This window comes from Palaemon carinicauda, chromosome 8 (assembly GCF_036898095.1).
Source record: "Palaemon carinicauda isolate YSFRI2023 chromosome 8, ASM3689809v2, whole genome shotgun sequence".
In the NCBI taxonomy this organism is placed as follows: domain Eukaryota; kingdom Metazoa; phylum Arthropoda; class Malacostraca; order Decapoda; family Palaemonidae; genus Palaemon; species Palaemon carinicauda.
This window is the reverse complement of record NC_090732.1, coordinates 57,914,569-57,935,168: the sequence shown is the minus strand read 5'-3', so window position 1 is coordinate 57,935,168 and position 20,600 is coordinate 57,914,569. Positions and strand designations below refer to the sequence as shown.

The window sequence follows — 20,600 nt, the reverse complement described above, 5'->3', positions numbered from 1 at the left end:
ATTTCTCCCATAATTCACTAAACAGAACTATGTTATCTGCAAATCTAAGTTGCTAAGGTATTCCTCATTAATGTTAATTCCAACATTTTCACAATCTGAATTTTAAAAACTTCTTCTAGACATGCTGTAAATAAATTTGGATTGCTGGGGTCTCCCTGTCTAACTCCTTTCTCAATCGGAATTTTACCCCTACCTTAAGTAGTTTTAAGATAGCTGTACTTCCTGAATAGATATCTTCATGTGTTCCAACAGAACATTTATCTATTCCTTGTCATTAAAGGGGTTTCATTACTTCCGAATGCTTTCTCATATTCTATAAATGCCATAAAAAGTGGTTTGTCATACTCTGTTGATATTTTCATTAGCTGGTTAATTCCATAGTTCTTTAGATTGTAACTATCTTAATTTCTAAAGCTATAGCAAGGCTTTTAGTTTCTAATATATAAGAGTATACTGGTAATAACATGTGATTAAATACTTAACTTTTTCGATAAAGTGGCATTTTAGTTTTCATAATCTCATTTTGTTTACCAAAAGCTCTCCTTTCCAATCCATGCTTATCCTTTTAATTTTTGTGTCGTAAAGTGGCATTTTACTTTTCATTATCTCATTTTGTATACCAAAAGCTCTCCATTCCAATCCATGCTTATCCTTTTAATTTCTGTATCGTGTCCTAAGGAAGCACTTACTGTCTGTCTTAAGTATGTATAATCATTAAGAATCGCTAAAGCTTTCTTCATAACACCTGTTTGTTGTGTCTGCAATTCTATTGAACAATACCTTAGTTTTTTTTTTATTAATTTTCAGTCGTACATTTCTGCTTTCCCTATTCAAACCTGCTATTGGTTTTTGCAATTTCTCCCATGATTCACTAAACAGAATTAAATTATCTGCAAATCTTAAGTTGCTAAGGTATTTCCTATTAATGTTAATTCCTATATTTTCCTAATCTGAATTTTTAAAACCTTCTTCTAGGCATGCTGTGGATAATTTTTGATAATCGGGGTCTCCCTGTCTAACTCCTTTATCAATCGGAGTTTTCTCACTATCTTCAAGAAGTTTTAGGATGGCTGTACTTCCTGTATAGATATCTTCAAGTGTTCTAACAGAATATTCATCTATTCCTTGTTATTAAAGGGGTTTCATTGCTCCCGAGGTTTTGACATAATTAAATGCTTTCTCATAGTCTATAAATGCCATACATAGTGGTTTGTCATACTCTGTAGATTTTTCCATTAGCTGGTTAATTACATGGATACGGTCAGTTGTTGAGTACCCACTTTTAAAGTCCGCCCCGTCTCTTGGGTTTGCTGTCATCCTATTCGGCCTACTATGATTTTGTAAAGATTTACATACTACAAAGAGTAAATGTATTGGGCGGTAATATTTCAGACCTTTTGTGTGTCCTTTTTTGTGAATTAGTATGATGATAATGGTTTTGCAAACTTTAGGCATAGAACAGTCTCGCAGAAACTTTATGCAAAGTTAAGCGAGTTTTACTATTATCAAATCTTCTTCATTCAGTAATATATCAATTTTTATGCCCTCATCTGCTGCGTTTCCTCTTTTCATGCGTTTAAATGGAGAGGGGGCTTGGGTGCTAATCATATTGTCCAGCTTGATAGGGCAATGTCACTTTCCCATACCTCTGCCATTCATGAGTGGCCGTCAAACATTTTCCTTAGTAAAGAATATTTTTCTATTACAAGTAAAACAATTTGGGTATACTTTCTCAAATTTAATTGATTATTAACCTAATTAAAGCTATATTGAAGGATTCTCTCTCTCTCTCTCTCTCTCTCTCTCTCTCTCTCTCTCTCTCTCTCTCTCTCTCTCTCTCCATTTCTATTATGGTACACTTCTGACCATTTTAAACTATTCCAAAAGTGTGAAGAGTAAGTCATTGATATCGTTTGCTAACATTCTTAATTGTTCAGGAGGTAAAAACTACGGTTTTGTGTCCAAATAATAGTATTTTTTGTAAGAATCATGAGAGTATGTTAGGATACCATGGGTATTGGACTACATGAGAATTTATGACTTGGATACTTTGCAATGGAAACATAGCAGACATATCTGGTTATGTTGAACTTTCACTGGATTCATATATGACCGCTTAAATTCTCGACTTCCTTACACTTGGAAATTGCTGACTTCTGTCAGCCTTAGATCCATATAGAAAATATTTTAATGTATTTCCTGTTAAGAGTGAGTCTTACGAAGTAATAAAACAGTTTGTTTCGGATCTTACATATGTATTTATTAAATTGAGACGATAATGAGTGGTTATGTTATACTTCTGACTTCTTTATATTATGAATCTCAGCCTTCAAGGTCACCAGGTGGATACCGTTTTACCACATATGTAACATATGTACATTTTGACATACTTAAACAATTTGAGCTCTAAGATATTTTGTTTTTGTGATTTAGTTTTTACATTTCCCCTGAAGAAGAGCAACAAAACCACGTTTGGTATGCATGGAGTTATATTAGATAAAATAGGACGAGTTTCTGCAACTATTAAATGAAGGGTAAGGTTACTGTTTAAACTTCTGTTACTTCATGCACATTGTAACTATTTATATAAGTTGTTCGAATGGAAAACAATTTGACATCTGTATATTTCATCTGTTCTACTGTTACTTAGGCAAGTATATTTTTAAGAAGACCAGTGCAATAACTTTCTTTGCATACATTAATTATATCCTAATAAGTGTATTCACGTGGGGAGAGAGAGAGAGAGAGAGAGAGAGAGAGAGAGAGAGAGAGAGAGAGAGAGAGAGAGAGAGAGAGAGAGAGAGAGTCCGTAACTTCCAAACAGTGTTATTCATTACCTCAATATATAAAGAAAAGATAAAGTTACATGTGAGTATTTGATAAATATGAAAAACCAGGACTATGCTATTTTTATGTAGGTCAAAACTATCGTTTAAACATAATGGAGAATATAGACAAACCGTTAAAAAACTGCTGTGGTTAATAAAAATGTGTAGTACTGGGTGCAAATCTGTCGGTATGTGTTGCTTTTCTAGGGGCTTGTATGTCTGGTGGCAAAGTGTAAATTTTCCCACAACGTGATGTAGGCACTGGACATTGTTGAAGGAGGATGTAGATGAAAAAAATCAGCAGGAACTAGAAACGGGTAGCCGTACACTATTTCAGCTGCCGAGACATCCAGGTCGCCTTTTATGAGTGGTTCTTAGTCGCAGGAGGACCCAGGGAAGCTGAGTAAACCAATTGGAGTCATTGCAGCGGGACATCAAGGCTGGTTTGGGGGTGCAGTGAAAACGTTCAACCATTCTATTGGCAGCAGGGTTGTGGGTGGTTGTCTGATGTAGGGTGATGCCTATGATGATCGCTAATGGTGTCCACACATTTGAGAGGTGAAAGTGGTACCTTTGTCAGAAGTAATAGGCTCAGGGATACCAAACCTTGCTATCCACCCTGAGAGTAATGCAGTTGAATTTGTTTTCAGTAGCTGTGCAGTAAATCGGTGCGAGTGATGTGAAAGGCCATGAATGAAATCAAACACCTGTTAGTGTATGGTAGAAAGTATCCATGGTCTACCAGTGCTAGCATCACAGTGAAGGGTAACATTGCAGTCATCGAGGGGTATGTCATCCCAACGGAGGGATGTTCAGGATGTCCTACATGGATCTTTTCTTTTTGTTGGACTTCTGGCAAGGCATTGCAGTCTAATCCCAAGGGAATTACGGCCAATGTGTTTCTTGACAGGGCATCGGCGATAGAATTCATTTTCCCAGGAATGTGTTGAGGGGTGCAATGGCATTCAGCCATAACGGAGAGATGGCGGCGTTGACGGACAGACCAGGCATCAGACTTTCAAATGATGGTGTGCACCAGTGGCCTGGGGTCCGTGCAAATGACGAAGGGCATACCTTCTAAGACGTGGTGAAAATAACGGACATCCAAATACACAATCAGCAATTCGCGGTCGAAGGTAGAGTAGCCAGATTCCACCTTAGAAAGTTTTCTATTGAAGAAAGCCAATGGGCAGGGTGAGCCATTGATCATCTGCTTATGTAATGCAGCGATAGCGACATTGCTGGCATTGGTGGAAAGAAGAAGATGGGCATGTTGCAAAGGAAAAGTGAGAGCAGAAGCCATTGATAGATCTTGCTTTGCGATGCAGAAGGTAGCTTCTTGAAGGGAACCACAATTCAGGTCTTTTGGCTTGCCATTGACGGAGGCGAAAAGAGGGTCAATATTAGCAGCGATGGCTGGCAGGAAATTGTGATAATATTTTATCATACCTAAGAATTCCTGTAGGGCTTTGACAGCCAAGAGTGCGGGGAAGTTCTGAACGGCTGCTATCTTCTCAGGGAAGTAGTGGGCTTTTTCAGAAGTGATGCAATGCACTCAGAACGATACTTCGTTGGCGCCAAAGGTACGCTTGTCATACCAGAATACAAGGCCATTCTGTTATAGGCTATTAGCACGATGGGTAGGTGACGGATGTGTTCCACTTTGGAGGAAGAGAACACAATTATGTTGTCCACATAACATACACAGAAGGTCGGATCTCCTAAGATGCCATCCATGAGGCATTGAAAAATAGCCCTAGCATTACGAAGGCCAAAACAGGATGAAATGAAGGTGTATGTACTGAAATGGGTGGTGATGGTGGTCTTGGGGATATCTTCAGGCTTTTGCTTCATGATCGACCTCTTAGAATAAATGCTCTATGTAAAGATTGTTCATCTCCTCTGGCAATGATTCTCTCTCTCTCTCTCTCTCTCTCTCTCTCTCTCTCTCTCTCTCTCTCTCTCTCTCTCTCTCTCTCTCTCTCTTCATGGGCACCTGATAATACCTCTTCAGGATGTCGATGGTGTGGGGAAGTTTTGAACAGCTGCTACCTTCTCAGGGAGGGGGTAGACTCTTTTAAGAGTGATGCGGTGCCCTAAGAACAATACTTCACTGGCGCCAAAGGTGCACTTGTCTTACCGGACTGCAAGGCCATTCTGTAGTAGGCCGTCGAGCATGGAGGTGTTCGTCTTTGGAGGAAGAGAACACAAGTATGGTATCCAAGTAACATACACAGAAGGAGAGATCCTCTAGTATGCCATCCTTGAGCCACTGAAAACTGGCCACAGTATTACGAAGGCCAAGACAGGAGTAATTGAGGGTGTATTTACTGAAGTTGGTAATGATGGTGGTCTTGGGGATGTTTTCTGGGTTCATGGGCACTTCAGGAAGTCAAGCATGGAGAAAACATTCGCTTTGTGCAAGTAGGAGGTCACAATGGCGATGTTTGGGAGAGCGTAGTGATCCAGATCTGTCTGCATGTTCAGGAGCCTGTAATCCCCGGTTCCAGATAAATTGCTCGAAATCAATTGCTTGAGAACAAATTGGTCGAAATCAATTGCTTGAAAAATTATTTCTCGAATTATCAATTCCTCGTAAGACAGATTACTTGAAAGCCGATATTCTTTAAACTACTTGAAATTCGATTCACATTCTTTAAACGCTCATTAAGAATACTTAAGCTTTAAACACCATTCCTGAATACCTTCATCTTAGTCGTTAATAACTTTATTTTCTAAGACTTATTTTTAGTTCACTAATAATACTTAAGCATTAAAAACCACTGATAAGTATCACTATCTTAGCCGTTAATGAATTTTTCTGAACATTCAAATGTATATTGCTTTTTGCAGCTTAAAAGAATATTGACATGTTAATTCTATAGGAGCACTGGTGTGCTGACAGAGATTTTAAAACTGTTCCCTCTATTTTTGCTTCTCTGTGTACAATACATGGCATAACTCAAGTAAGATTATGCCTCTTGTATATGCATTATTACCTTATAAAACTGAAGAAAATTATAGGAAGTTCATGGTAGCTTTAAAAGAAAAAAATCCCTATGTTACAGCCTTTGACAATAATGATTGATTTTGAACTGGCCATGGTTAAGAAGGCAAAAAACAAGAATTTCCTATGTCTAAATGTCGTGGGTGCTTTTTTAATTTGTGATTTGTGTCAAAGCCTTTATAGAAAAATTCAAATGAGTGGCCTAAACGCTATGTGCGACACTGATGCCAAATTTGGTCTTAAAATTCCCCACATTTGAATATTTAACAGAAAAAGCGATTGTTCAAGAATTCATGAATTTTAGTAGCGGATGTTATTTTGTTTTATTTTTTAATTGAAAAGAAAAATAAATTTATGAATTTTAGTTTGTAATATTTTTTAACCAAACAATTGCTCTTATTTTCAAACAATGTCTCTTATTCCAGTTCAGATGCTCGAAAACAATGCTCGAGCAATCTGTCTTTTGAGGAATTGATAGTTCGAGGAATAATTATTTGAGCAATTGATTTTGAGGATTTTGTTTTCAAGAAATTAATTCAAACATGATTATGCACGAAGAGAACAATAGTGATGCCTTTCAATATTACAATAAAAGTTAAAGAAAGAGCTAAAGAAAGGGTGATCTCGACATTCTCACCCCATCTATTGAGATTGCCTAGCATACCGTTCAAAAGAAAAAAAAAAAAACAAGAACAACATGAAGAGAAAATTGTCTGAAAAGTGTGTTTAAATATACCTTCAAGCAAGAGAACTCTAATCTACTGGTGTAGGTGGCTGTCATACAAAGGCTTTGGTGCTATCGAACACTGAAGAAAATTAGTTTTACTTTTAGGTGTTCTTCCAAAAAAGAGACTTGCTATAGCTAAATTCTATTTTCTACGTTTACCATGTGGACAAATAGCCACTGAACAATTACAATAGCTACCCACTTAAGTAAGAGAGAAAGGTGTAGTATGCTTAGTGCTTTCCGATTTTTGAGGAAAGGGGAAAATGTGTAAAACATATACCTAACAACTCGGTATATACTTAGGCATATAAACGAGTCAAATCTAGGAAAGGTTCCAACATAAAACTCTCTGCCAATCCATATAGGTTCCCTTCATTCTCTAGTAGTAGTTCTCAACGGGCTGTAAGGAGAGAATGTAGGTATTTCTTATATAAAGATTATTATATTGACTAGTCTGGCCTCACATCTATCATGGTAACTGACACCTTTTGATGTTAAGAAATAAGATGATTTTTGAAATCACTTTCTCCTTATCACTGTCTTCTACTTTTATTGTAATTTTCAATGTTTAGATTATTGTTTTATAGTTTTAGAGAGAATATAAAGAAAGAGAAAAAGAGAAATGACTGTTGCCGGCGAGTAATTAATAGTGACAACTAAATACCACAAAGAGTATTTGCTTCCAAGACGCTTCCCGCACAAGGGATAAACTTTTTGGCGCAATATTTAGTAATGTAGAACAACTTGAGTGTCTGTGGTACACATTGAAGACTTTCTTAACAATATTGACGCGGCAAAATATTGATATCACAAATATCTAGTAATAATTTTATTGGTCAACACCTTTAACATTACTGAAGGGCTTTTGCAGCATTCCTTCACTTGCTTTATGTCAATATAATTCCTCGCTTTCATACATCTTTCTTTCCAAAGTTTTGCCCTAAATGCACTTGGATGCTAAGTGGCCTTACAGGGCCCAGCGCCAGACTATATAGCATGGATTCATAAAACAAATCCAAAAGGAAAAAAGTGCAATAAAGAATTAGGTGGTCGATTGAATGTTAAGGCACAGGGGTTGTTTTGCTATGAATCTCGTTTTGAAAACTTTAACTCTGGTCGCTTCAAATACCAGCCCATTATACTTCAAGTAACAAGCAATTATTCTGTTGATGCTGGATATTGTTATTGACCTTTGACAAAATATACGAAATTGAAAGAGAATGTCATCAACATTAAATTAAAGCTCAACGCTCAGGAGAGCTTCGCCTCGGTGGAGTCATTTCTTTATAGAAAGTCGGCCGGATATCATTTATAGGAAATTCATCAAGTTTTGTGCAACTTGGAAATATAATTTCGAAAATCTGCAAAGCCATACTTAATTTTTCTTAACCCAGGTCGTAGTGTGGCATAACGTTCACCTAAAGCTAAATGCCCCGATTTGATTTTGAGTTTTTTTTTTCTTTTTTTTTTTTTTTTTTGCTTACTTTAGTAATCAAGTGACCATTTTATTGTGAAAGGAATTATGATTTTTTTTACTCAAATGACATCTATATTGAGATATAAGCGTATCTTGTGTGGAATAAAATAAGAGAGATACGACTTTGCTGGTAGAACCAAGTCCAGACTCCACACTATCTTCTTATATCCCATAAAAGTTTATCATGGTTATGATTAAAAATTTTCAGGCAATTTATAATACTTCAATGTTTAAAATAGATTTATATATATATATATATATATATATATATATATATATATATATATATATATATATATATATACATATATATATATATATATATATATATATATATATACAGTATATATATATATATATATATATATATATATATATATATATATATATATATATATAAACTCAACTGGTTTATAAACCTAACCAAGATAGAAAAAGAGGAAGTCGAGGAGCTTTACTTAAGGAAACGTAACGGTTGTTAGTTTGTGTGAGAGAGAGAGAGAGAGAGAGAGAGAGAGAGAGAGAGAGAGAGAGAGAGAGAGAGAGAGAGAGAGAGAGAGAGATTGTGTTTGAAAATGCGAGGATATTTTTTTTTTCTTTGGAGCGTCCAGCTAAATTTAGATACGAAACTTCATCAAAAAGATTGGAATTGTATACAATATGGTAAATTTCAACACGATTAGAACCCCATGTGCCACCTGAGCGCTAAAGACACTAGATATTATGGAACCCTTGGAATTTCTGACGAAAAGAGGAAGCCTATCTGCCAGCTGTCATCACTTCAGAAACCTCACAGTACCTTCCATGTAAATAATGATAGTTCGGAAAGAGAGAATAATTATCGTGGTTTTTGTCTTGATGGATGAATTAAAAATGCCTAATTAGTAAAAGTGAGTCGAAAGATCAGATTCTTGTAATCAAAGAAATTAGTAAATTTTAATTATCCTATTAAATTCTTCTATGACAGAGAAATCTACGAACCAATGCTTTATATTTTTAATAAAATGTTTATGGATAATGGTGCTATTAACGAATGGAAGAGCGCTCTTCATTTATACTCTATTATTATTATTATTATTATTATTATTATTATTATTATTATTATTATTATTACTTGATAAGCTACAACCCTAACTGGAAAAGCACGATGAAATAAGCCGAAGGCTTCCAACAGGAAAAGCAGCTCAGTGAGGAAAGGAAATAAGGAAGTAAACTGCAAGAAAAGTAATGAAAAATGAAAATATTTTAAGAACAGTAACAATATTAAAATAAATCTTTCTTATATAATCTCTAAACACTCCAAAAAACAAGAGGAAAAGAAATAAAACAGAACAGCGTGCCTGAGTTTACCCTTAAGCAAGAGAATACAAAGTGCAGAATTGATACTATATGTTCGAATAAGTTGGTTTTTCTAATTATACGTTTGGAAACTCACTCAGCCTGTGCCAAAATTTCCATTCTTTGTCTCTGTTTGTCTGTCTCGGTTTTTTCTCTTTCTTGCCCCCCCCCCCCCCCCCCCCGCTACGTTGTTATATAAGATTTAGTTGAATAGATTAATTTTCGTCAGACTATTCAAGTTGAAATGCTGAATTTTGGATTTAAGGCATTAATGAAGATAATTTTTATTTTCTTCATGTACGACCATGTCAGCCATACCCGGAAAGCCCATGAAAGTCTTTCAGGATTTTTTTTTTTTTTTTTTTTTTCTACACAGCTAGTCTTTCAAGTCCTGAAGGATATTGGTGTCGGCCATTTTGAAAACTTCCATACTCTTACTTATTCAGTGATTCATGCAATTCCACCTAATGCCGTTTTGAAGAAGTGGGTATCCCATACTCATTATAACAGTCAAAGTCTCTTCTTAAGGAGGTTTATTGCAAGAACAAGAATAACAGTAGTAGAGTAACTGATATTGCTATGATAAAATATCCTTTAAAATACTACATAAAAATACTGACAACTCCGACTTTTACCTCTCTACTTATTACTGAACATCTTTTCTTTTACCTACTTTCGTGCGGTTTTCAAGATATCTTAATAATCACTATGAGGAGACAGTTCATTAAACAGGCAGGCTTCTGTCAAATAGTGCGTCTCAATCTTTGTTTTAACCAGTGCATGAATTGATGTTCCCGTTTCATACATCCAGCTATATGATCTTAGCAAAAACACTCATATATTGAGCCCAATGCATCCGCGACATATTCACATATTTCCTCTCTCTCTCTCTCTCTCTCTCCTCTCTCTCTCTCTCTCTCTCTCTCTCTCTCTCTCTCTCTCTCTCTCTCTCTCTCTCTCTTCAATTTGTATTTGTCATAAATGCTATATCCACTTCCCTGTCATCGTTTTAAGAGTTCATCTTTCATTTCATCATACCCACTCGTAAAGACTGACTTTTATTTAGAAGTTGTAATTCATTTGTCAATCCCAATGACTAAAGTTTTACATTTCTCAATACTAGTCTATAAGACCATCACTTTTGTAAGTGAGGTACTAATCTTCTAGATCCAGTCCTCGTTCTCCATCTCGTTTTTTGACTTCCTTAGTTGTAGTGGCGCCTTTTCAGCACCTGCTAATAACCTAAGCATGGCCGGAACCCACAATAAGTTCTTTGGGGATTAGCAGTGCTATTTGCTGGTCTTGCTGAGTTTTCACCTGACTTTTATATTAGAAATATTCTGTATACTATTGTATTCATAATCTCGTTACCTTCACTCCGGCAGGAGTCGTGCACGTCAAATCAATCGAACAAAGACCTCCTTTTTCCTTTTTTGATTTCTTTTTTCGGTGTATCAATTGAAGTAGCTTATTTGATACACTCACACACACACAGGCGCGCGCTCGTGCTCGCATATATATATATATATATATATATATATATATATATATATATATATATATATATATATATGTATATACATGTATATATACATATATCTATATATATATATATATATATATATATATATATATATATATATATATATATATATTTATATAATTATATATACAAATATTTATTCATATATATATATATATATATATATATACATATATATATATATATATATATATATATATACGAATAAAAATTTATATATATAAATATTTATTCACATATTTATATATATATATACATATATATATATATATATATATGTATCTATATATATTATGTATATATATAGATATATGATTAAATGTTTGTAAATATATAAATATATATATATACATATATATATAAACATATATATATATATATATATATATATATATATATATATACATATTATATATATAAATGTGTATATATATATTATATATATATGTGTATATATACTGTATATATATACAGTATATATATATATAAATATATATATATATATATATATATATATATATATAAATATATAAATATATATATATATATATATATATATATATATATATATATATATATATATTCAAATTCTGTAGAACTGGAAATTTACACTTTTATCTTGTAGTCCTTTGTCTCTAAAATGTCTGTATGTTTAAAGCCTTAAAATGCAATTTCCAACGATAAATAGGGTACCATGCCAAATTTAATCCTTTGCCTCGTTGTGCGGCAGGTATGCACTGTAGACAAAAATTTGAGTTTTTTTTTAGTTATAATGATAATCAATAAAATTGTGTTTTGCAAGGTTTTTCCAATTTGGCTCTCAAAGCGACTGCACACAAAATCCTCTGTTTTAGTTATACACCATCTCTGTGGATTCAAAAAGAATAATTAATTGATGTCTTAGCAGCATATCTATTTTAGTAAATTGGTTTTGCAACGCAAATTGTTGGAAAAGTCCATCTTACAATGTAACTAATATGATAAGCACCATATTTTTTTTTTTTTAAGTCGAAATTATTTTAGTAATTTCTATTCAACTAACATGAACAATCTGTGTTGAGTTTGATACTTGAAAGGTGCTACGTTCATTTTATACTGTGGTATGAAGTAATGTTTTGAAATTGAAGTATATAATGTGTAAGGGGCTTTCCTTCGTATCAATGTTTTTGCATGGAAGTAAATAAAATTTTCAGTAACTTTAGTACCATCTACTAATTGCCTATGTAATCAGGGATGTTACACCGTTTGTCTTCCATGTCCATGGTAATGGAGTAGCCAGCGAAAGACTAAAAGGAAAGTTTTCTGTGAGAGTGAAATCTTTGTGCTAGTGTTCCCTGAAATCGTCTGCTGAGGACACTCAATTCCGCAGCTTCAAGTGGTGGTGGAGTGGTTCGATTTGAAGAGGCGAATAGCGACCGCTACTATGAGTATCTGATGTCTGAGCTCTAATAGTCTTGGAACAGACTTGATTTTACTCACTTCGATGCCTGTAGACGTTGTGTTTCCGTTTGGTATTAACTTTCTGGTAGTGATGTTGAACTTGGGAGACTGGATAATTTCGAGGTACGGACGATGCTCTTGTGTGTTGCTTCTCCATGGCAAAGGGAAAGTGTATTAAATATGATTGGTACTCTGGTGGTTATTGGCATCAGTGGCGTGACGAATTAACATAGCCTCACACCAGAGGTTGTCCCACGGAATCAAATATATTATGCATATAAATTATCAGCTAAGGTTAATCCATTTGTTGTCCTTTTGTAATGCAAATGTTTTTCTTTTCAGATTGTGGAGATTTTATTTTACATAATTTACGGTTTATATGAATTAATAGGAAATTTAATTTGATTATTTCTTTTAAACCTTTCCTTCTCCTGAGATTGTGATACGTCAAAAGTCTTACTTGGCGTAATACAAAGAACCTGTAACAAATGGCCGAACGTCTTGTCCATCTGTGATATGATGTAGATGTAATGTCGATAAAAACTAGTTTTTCTAAATTAATTTTTAGTAGGATTCCTGAGTTTGAAAGGTTTTATTAACAGAAGCTTCACTCAAACATAGGGTTGATGTGTATGAAAATTATTTTTATTGTTTTATATATCTATATAAAACTAAATTTTTACGTTTGATTCACAGTGGAAGTTTATGTCCGATTTCGCTACATCAGCGGACTTTCAAAGCCCTAAAAGAAGTGGTTGATTTTGTTGGATAATTAAACAAAAGCTGCTTCAGGCAGCTGTAGAGGATATCTGTTAATCGATTAAGTGATTTTATCTGACTCAGACTGTAACTGTCGGGAATTTTTTTTTTTTTTTTGGGGGGGGGGAGCCACTCAGTATTTGAGGACAGGACGAAATGATAGCATTCCTGAACTTAGTTTGCATTTTCAAGTGACATTTTGTAAGAATAGAATTAAAGATTAAAATCATTTTGTTTAATCATGTCAATTCAAATTGTACTCTCCAGTTTTATCTCCGAAGATATGATAAGTCCATTCATTTTCTTGTCTAGCTGGTCATATGATGAACCGTAAAAAAAGTAGAAAAAAGGTAATTCTACACAATAGCTCCGCCACTAATTTTGCTAAAAATTATTTCCGATTAATTACTTATTGCTGACCTATTTTTTTTTTTTTTTTTTTTTAGCAACAGTATTGTTACCCTATTTAACCTTTCCAGTCTTGGGGGACCCAAAGTGGGAAAAAGCGGAGTATTTTTGTGGCAAATTAATTAAAAAATCAGTTTTAACATACGAATAATGGCACATGTAGAATTAACAATAAACAAGGTCACCAGCTATCCTAAACAAATTACCTAACCTAACCTAGTAGCCGTATCCGTATCTTGCAGGGGGGTGACCTTCACCCTTTTGAGGCCCTCCCCCCTTACACAGCCATATTAAATCCTAACCTAAACAAACCGCCTACCCAACCTAGTACCTGTATCCTTACCCCCTGCGACACCCCCCCCCCCACACCCCTTGCACAACCATATCAAATATAAGAAGACCTAAAACCCTTTGTGTACTTATTTAGGTTGGAGGGTATAGGTAAGCTGCCATCTTTAAGAATGCATAGCGCCTATGATCCAATACTTTAAAATGTAATTAAAAATAGGCAAGAGCCAATTATCCAATAAACTGATCCTTTCGACGACCGTATTTAGGCAACAGATTGTTCGATTCCCGCCACCGCCTTTCAAAGTTCAAGAAGTGGTTGACAATTAAATGAAGAAATCCCTCCTCATTTAGGCAATCTTATCCCTTCCAACAGGCTGTTAAAAGTCACTTTGTCCTCACTTTTTACAGGAACAGCAAAGAAATGTCTATTCTCCCTGCAAATCCTCCAAAACACCCACTCTCCTGTCGCTACTCTGCCTACATTATATTTTTGCCTTCAAAATTTGCTCTCATAGATTTCAACAGTTTTGCCTGGGCCACCAACCTTACCTTAACGACTCTATACCCAATACAGAATAACCTCACGAATGAATGAACACCAATCATTTATAGTTTTGTGAGAAATTCTTAATTAATTTTCAACAAATCTAAAACTAAATTTAACACCAATATAATTATATACAAGTAACAAATTAGATTACATACCTAAATAAGACTTTTCAAACCAAGTTGCCTTAAAATGGAATTGTTAAAGCTACACCTTTTTTCACTTCTTGTTTTTCAATACAGCATGCCTTCTGTCACAAGGAAATGCTTTTTTTGTTAATATCAAGTCGGCACTTAGAGCCACAGGAGGGGCAAATAGTATCACTTTCTCTTTTAATAACATCGTGACCTTATCAGTACTTCATTATTCTTTCGCAAAACAAAATATTTATCATTTAAATAACCATTGAGAAAAGAACTTGAGAGAAAATCCACAGAAATTGATGTCATGTCAAAATAGATGTTAAACAAGAAACAGCACCAGAAGTTGAAGGTTCACACGCCTCCATTGCTCTCAAAAAACAAACATTAGCGGTGGAAATTGTGCGAAAAGTGTAGAAAAGGTGTTAGTTTTCTAGTAAAACTCACCTGATTGGGTATTCAAGTCACGTGATTCTAGTTTTTTTAAAATGCTAGCCACAAGTGAAATGTGGAAAATCATCATTGGTTACAAACTATGACGTTTGGTTGACGTCTTGCTACATAAAATACAGTCGTTGATGTAATAATGACATAGTCTTTGTTTTTGACGTACAAGCGAACAAACGAGAGATCTGTCTGAAGAGGAATTTGAGAGTTATGAAGTCGAGAGACTTAGTTTTTTATCGGGTGGGTTAAATTAAATTTTGATTTTTAAACCACTTCTAGACCTAGCACCGCTTGGATTTATATAGCAAACAAATCCTTGGACTTCCCTTGTTTAGTGAAAGTGCTTAAATTTGATAACTTGCTGGCGGAGTTGTATATATTTACTGAAAAAAAGCTAAAACTGTGTGGAAGAGATGGCAGGCTATTTTACCATTGTAAACGCTAGGGAAAATTTACGCTTATTTAGATGACTAAGTTTTTCCCAGAAGACCGTACTGCTAAGATATTTTAAAAAAAGGACATTAGAACTACGGTTGATTTCATAAATGTACATTTAAACTCCGAACAATAACAGCGCGTTTCAAGATTTTGGAAACATTAAATCTATTCACCATCAAGCAAATTGGCTAGCGTCTGCAAAGACAAATTATTTGGAGTGTTAATAAAATTGTTTCTATACACAAATTCATATCAATGATTGATGAATGTTGTGTATTTGGGTGACTAAAGCTGACATCATACCTACAGATTTCCATAGTTTGAACAACGTTTTAGCTATTTGTATTTATGATTGTGGCACCTGATCAGCTATGACCTTTAAGGAATGCATTACGAATCGCCGTTCTCATAACATCGAGGTGAATATGATAATGATGCCATTTTTCTCAGTCAAGAGATGTGTGCAGTCCTTTAGTGTTACGATAACAATATATTATATTTGCATAAAAACTGCAATAATATGATATTGTTTTCTTACTAAGTAAACTGGATATGAACTAGGTTAGATGTTTAGAAGTTTGCAAATGTTATAACCTGAAGAAAAGTTTTGCCTTTTTGTTTTGTCTTGACGGAATAACTTTATTTTATACCATTTTCTTAGATAAGGAAAATATTCCGGTGAGTCTTAGTGGTCCGAGCTCTCTTTGCCTTGTTAAATGATATCCACAAACCTTAATTGTAATAATAATAATAATAATAACAATAATAATCATAATAATCATAATAATCATAATCATAATCATAAATGAAAATTGGTATTGTCAGAGACGTACTTTACTGACATCTACAGTACCTGTAATTGTAGTAAGTTGGGAAATGAAGCAAGATGCTTAATGTGGCCTTCTGAACTTAGTGAAATATAGTGGTAGATTAAAATAGATGACATGTGTCGAGTATTTGGGGTATACAGTAAAATTGAAAAAGCAGTATCAATGTACGATGAAAACTTAAGTTTCAGTTCCAGTAAGTGGCAGGTGTGATATAATACTCAATTTAAAAAATAAATAAATAAATAAATAGATAAATAAATACATCATGACTCTTTGGCAGTTTTCAAATATATATAAAATTGGAAAGCTGGTGAAAATGTAAAGAACAATAGGTCACAAATGTGGTGTTAAGTGCCTATATATTAAATTTGGTAACAGGTCTCTGCAACTAAATGATCAGGAAGCATAAGAAGTCCCGTATGAATTCTCAGGTGAGAGCAAGGCACCAGTTTATATTTATTCAGGGAACCCTAAAAACAAAAAAAAATTCAGGTGGGTAATCTGACAACGTACTTTGGACTAATATTCTGTCTAGAAATTACTGGGCCAGACATAGAACCCATCAAAAATCTTTTGCTGTATTCCCTTTCGAAGTATAAATAGTTCGTATGCAAATTAGGTCATTTGTGAAGTCCCCATATGTCAAATGGTAAAGGATTTTGGATAGTGATTAAGTCAGGCAGCCGGCTAGCGATGCTAATAATACGAATTTAAAATGAGAAACGAAAGGCTTTATAGATATGAAATTTTTTTTTAGGCATTATTCTCTAATAGCAAATCACGCATGATCGATATTTTACCAAGGTAAATTTTGTTTGAGATACTTATTTATATAGCACTTAAACCTAAAACTCTTTATGAAAAAGTACCGAAAAATTTCCTCAGCACTGAATCCTCACGTTCAGTGCCCACTATACTGCGTCGCTCACCTTACTCAGTCAATTTCCACCATATTGAACTTCATGGGCAATGGCCACCCTACAATATATATCAACTACATTTGTTGCCACTTCATCTGCATTTCCATATTTACCGGCTTTGGTACATCAGATAAATTACTGAAACATGTCAATTTTTTAACCCCATCCACCTCATCATTATTCTCCTTTTCCTGATCCACTGGATTCACTTTTTCCATATTTTCACATGATTCCTCAACATCGGAACAACCACATATATTATTGCAGGTCAACATTGCCTTCCAGTAGTGAACCTCACTGTTGAGCACCTTGGTTTAGCACAGTTAAACTTCACCAACTAAAGTACAGATTTTGTTGCTGGAAGTTGTGTTATGATGACTTGTGTCCACGCACCCCTTTCTAACTGCTAGACATATTCTTCTGGAGATGGAATCTCTGAGTTTGTAATCATATCATTAACCATATCATTGTTCCATATTATGGCCAGGTATCGACCCTGTAGAATTGCTTGAAGTAGTGCATCCAGTGTAGGTGGTAACCATTCTAATTGTGTTTGCTTTCTAAACAACTCTGGAATGGTGCCTTGCTTTCAGAAGAAAATTCCCATGGAATTGTATTTCAAACAACATGTACTATTACTCTTCTTTATTTTCCTATCACTTGAATATCAGTTGCTAGTTTCAGCTTTGTGTCGTAATCCACCCCAACAAAAAATAAATAAAAATCTAACAAAGATCCATACTGGTCAAGAAGACTTTGATTTGTTCTCTGAGTTTCATCCCTCCTCCCATATCATTTATTCGGACGATTTTGTTTTTATATGGTCTTATAGCACACTGGCACATACCTATTTCTGACATCGTTTGTAAGCTGATGCCCCAATAAAATCTTGAAGATAATTGATATAGTCGATTTTATTGCAGAGACTGATAGAATATGAGCCAAACCAACCTCCCGTAGAAATATGGGCAGGACATATCTGGTTTATAAATGTGTAAAAGTCGATTTTATTCCCGAGATCAATAGAATATGAAACAAGCCAACATCCCGTAGAAATACAGGCAGGACATATCTGGTTTATAAATGTGTAATAACTAGCTTATAGACCAGAGGTTGAGGATGACAATGACATTAAATCTTTAACAATATGAAACATCCAATGGCAAGCCTAAACTGCTTTTTCTCTTATTAATGAGAGAGAGAGAGAGAGAGAGAGAGAGAGAGAGAGAGAGAGAGAGAGAGAGAGAGAGAGAGAGAGAGAGAGAGAGAGCGAGAGAGAGAGAGAGAGATGGCTCTTCTCCTAAAACAGACATGTGAAATAGGGCACCTGCCCTAGAGAGGACAACTGTAGGTGGGTCATCTAGCAGGAGATACTCAGGTTTTAGGCGATCAATGGAGACCCAGTCTTATTTTCTCTGAATATTATTTTAGAAAGCCTTCAGTTTGGGATGGATAACAAGAAAAGGGGTCGTGTAAGGGGGTGTCAGTCAGCACTGACTTGTATCGTTGTGCACAAAAAAACATGTATTGTGTTGTTTAAATCTTTTGGTATGTCCCACTTTGCTGGGACCATGGAAGTCTGGCGGCAGGGAGTAAATTTCCCCACAACCTGTTGTAGGCACTGTAAATAAATCGGCAGTGACGACATATCTACTTTTATTTGTGTCCCATGTACCTGAATCCGGACTTGAATGATTCTATCTTTGATTGTCTTCTTACTATTATGGTAAAGATACAAGAAGATAATAGAGAGGCCTGTTTTGTCTTTGTTGGTGATTTCAATTTTCACTATAGGGAGTGGTTGAGTTCTGTTTCTTCTACTGATTGCCATAGCTTAAGGCCTTTAGACTTTTCCTCTGAAATAGACTGTGAGCAAATCATAAGTAAAGTTACTCATAGGTCTGGTAACTGCTTGGATCTCATATACACAGACTCCCCTGGCATTATAACAAGTAAGGTTGGTTTTCCAGTTGGGACATCATTCCTTGATTTCTTTTGGTAGTGAAGACTGAGCAGCCTGTCCCTGATGTATCCAACTCATGACAGATTTATAAAAAATCTCAAGCTAACTGGAATGAGATTTTGAGTGATCTTTTGTACTTGAATTGGTCACAGTTAAATAGTTGTATTGATCCTGTTGTCCCTTTGAATGAGAATCTAGACAACATACTTGATAGGCATATCCCTTCTCATGTGCTAAGGTACCGAGTGAAGGACAAATGATGATTGCAGACGTGCTTATTTGGAGAAGCAGGAGGCTTATCATCTTTGGAAGGTTAACAGATCAGATTTTAGATGGAATAACTATATACTCGTCCTAGAGCTTTTGCTCAGAGCTTATGCTTGAATTGAAAAGGAATAGAATTTATCCTTAAAAGAACCCCTTTCTTTTACAACCCAGGAACATAAGTGGTGGACTACCCTTATTTCTGCATTCTTTGGTGTAGTTGCGACAGTTCCTCCTTTACTTAAAACCAGATGGCTTTGTCGCTCACTTTCCAAAGATGAAGGTAATCCTTTAGGCTGATGTGTTTGTCAGTATGCAGAATAAAAAAGAAACTTGATCTTCCTCATTCCTGTTTTCCTGAGGCTAAACTAACTAGTTTAGCTTTTCCATCTCCTGAAATTAAAGCTCTCTTGATGGACCTTGACGCTTATGGAGAAGTAGACCCATATAGTATATTTTCTTTGTTCTTTATAATAAACTGGAGATTTCTTAGCTCCACAATTATCTGTTATTTTGTGCAAGTTAGCAACAAGAGGAGCTTTTAGCACTTGCTACTCCACTATGCAAATGTGTTTGTTGTAGCTCAAATTCAACTCATTACCTCTACATTTCCATAACTCCCATATTATCTAAAGTTTTTGAACGTCTTTTACAAACCGTCTCAATAGTTTTGCTGAAGGTAATTATCTGCTCCCTAGATTGCAATTAGGTTTTCGTAAAGTCCTCAGAACATGTGATGCCCTACTTACAATCTCCAGTGCTGTACAGGAATCCCTTGATAGTGGTAAGGAAATTCGTATGATTGGCCCTGATTTTAGTGCTGCCTCTGACCGTGTTAATGATGAGGCCCCTGTTTTCAATTTCACACAGTTAGGAGTTGGTGGGTCATTCCTTAGCATTATTATTGAATTTTTAAGTAATAAGTCGCAAAGAGTTGTTGTTGATGGGCACCATAGTAAATATAGGAATGTAATATCTGTTGTTCCCCAGGGAAATGTTCTTGGCCCATTACATTTCATACTATACACACATGACATGTGGTTTGGCCTAGAAAACAAGCTAGTTGCATATGCAGATGGTGCTACTCTCTTTGTATTAATTCCATCTCCTGAATGTAGATTTGGGGTTGCTAAATCCCCTAATAGCGATCTAGCTTAAATAAGTGTATGGTAACAAATTATGGGGCATGAAGTTGACTCCTAACAAAACTCAAAGTATAGTTGTAAGTAGGTC

The 20,600-nt window shown here is 35.0% G+C and overlaps 1 protein-coding gene across 4 annotated transcripts in view; it reads left to right on the top strand.

Annotated features, from left to right (window-relative positions):
- The window catches only part of LOC137645738 (muscle calcium channel subunit alpha-1-like), a 1,524,573-nt gene that overhangs the window by 651,330 nt on the left and 852,643 nt on the right, over positions 1-20,600 (top strand). The window lies entirely within an intron of this gene.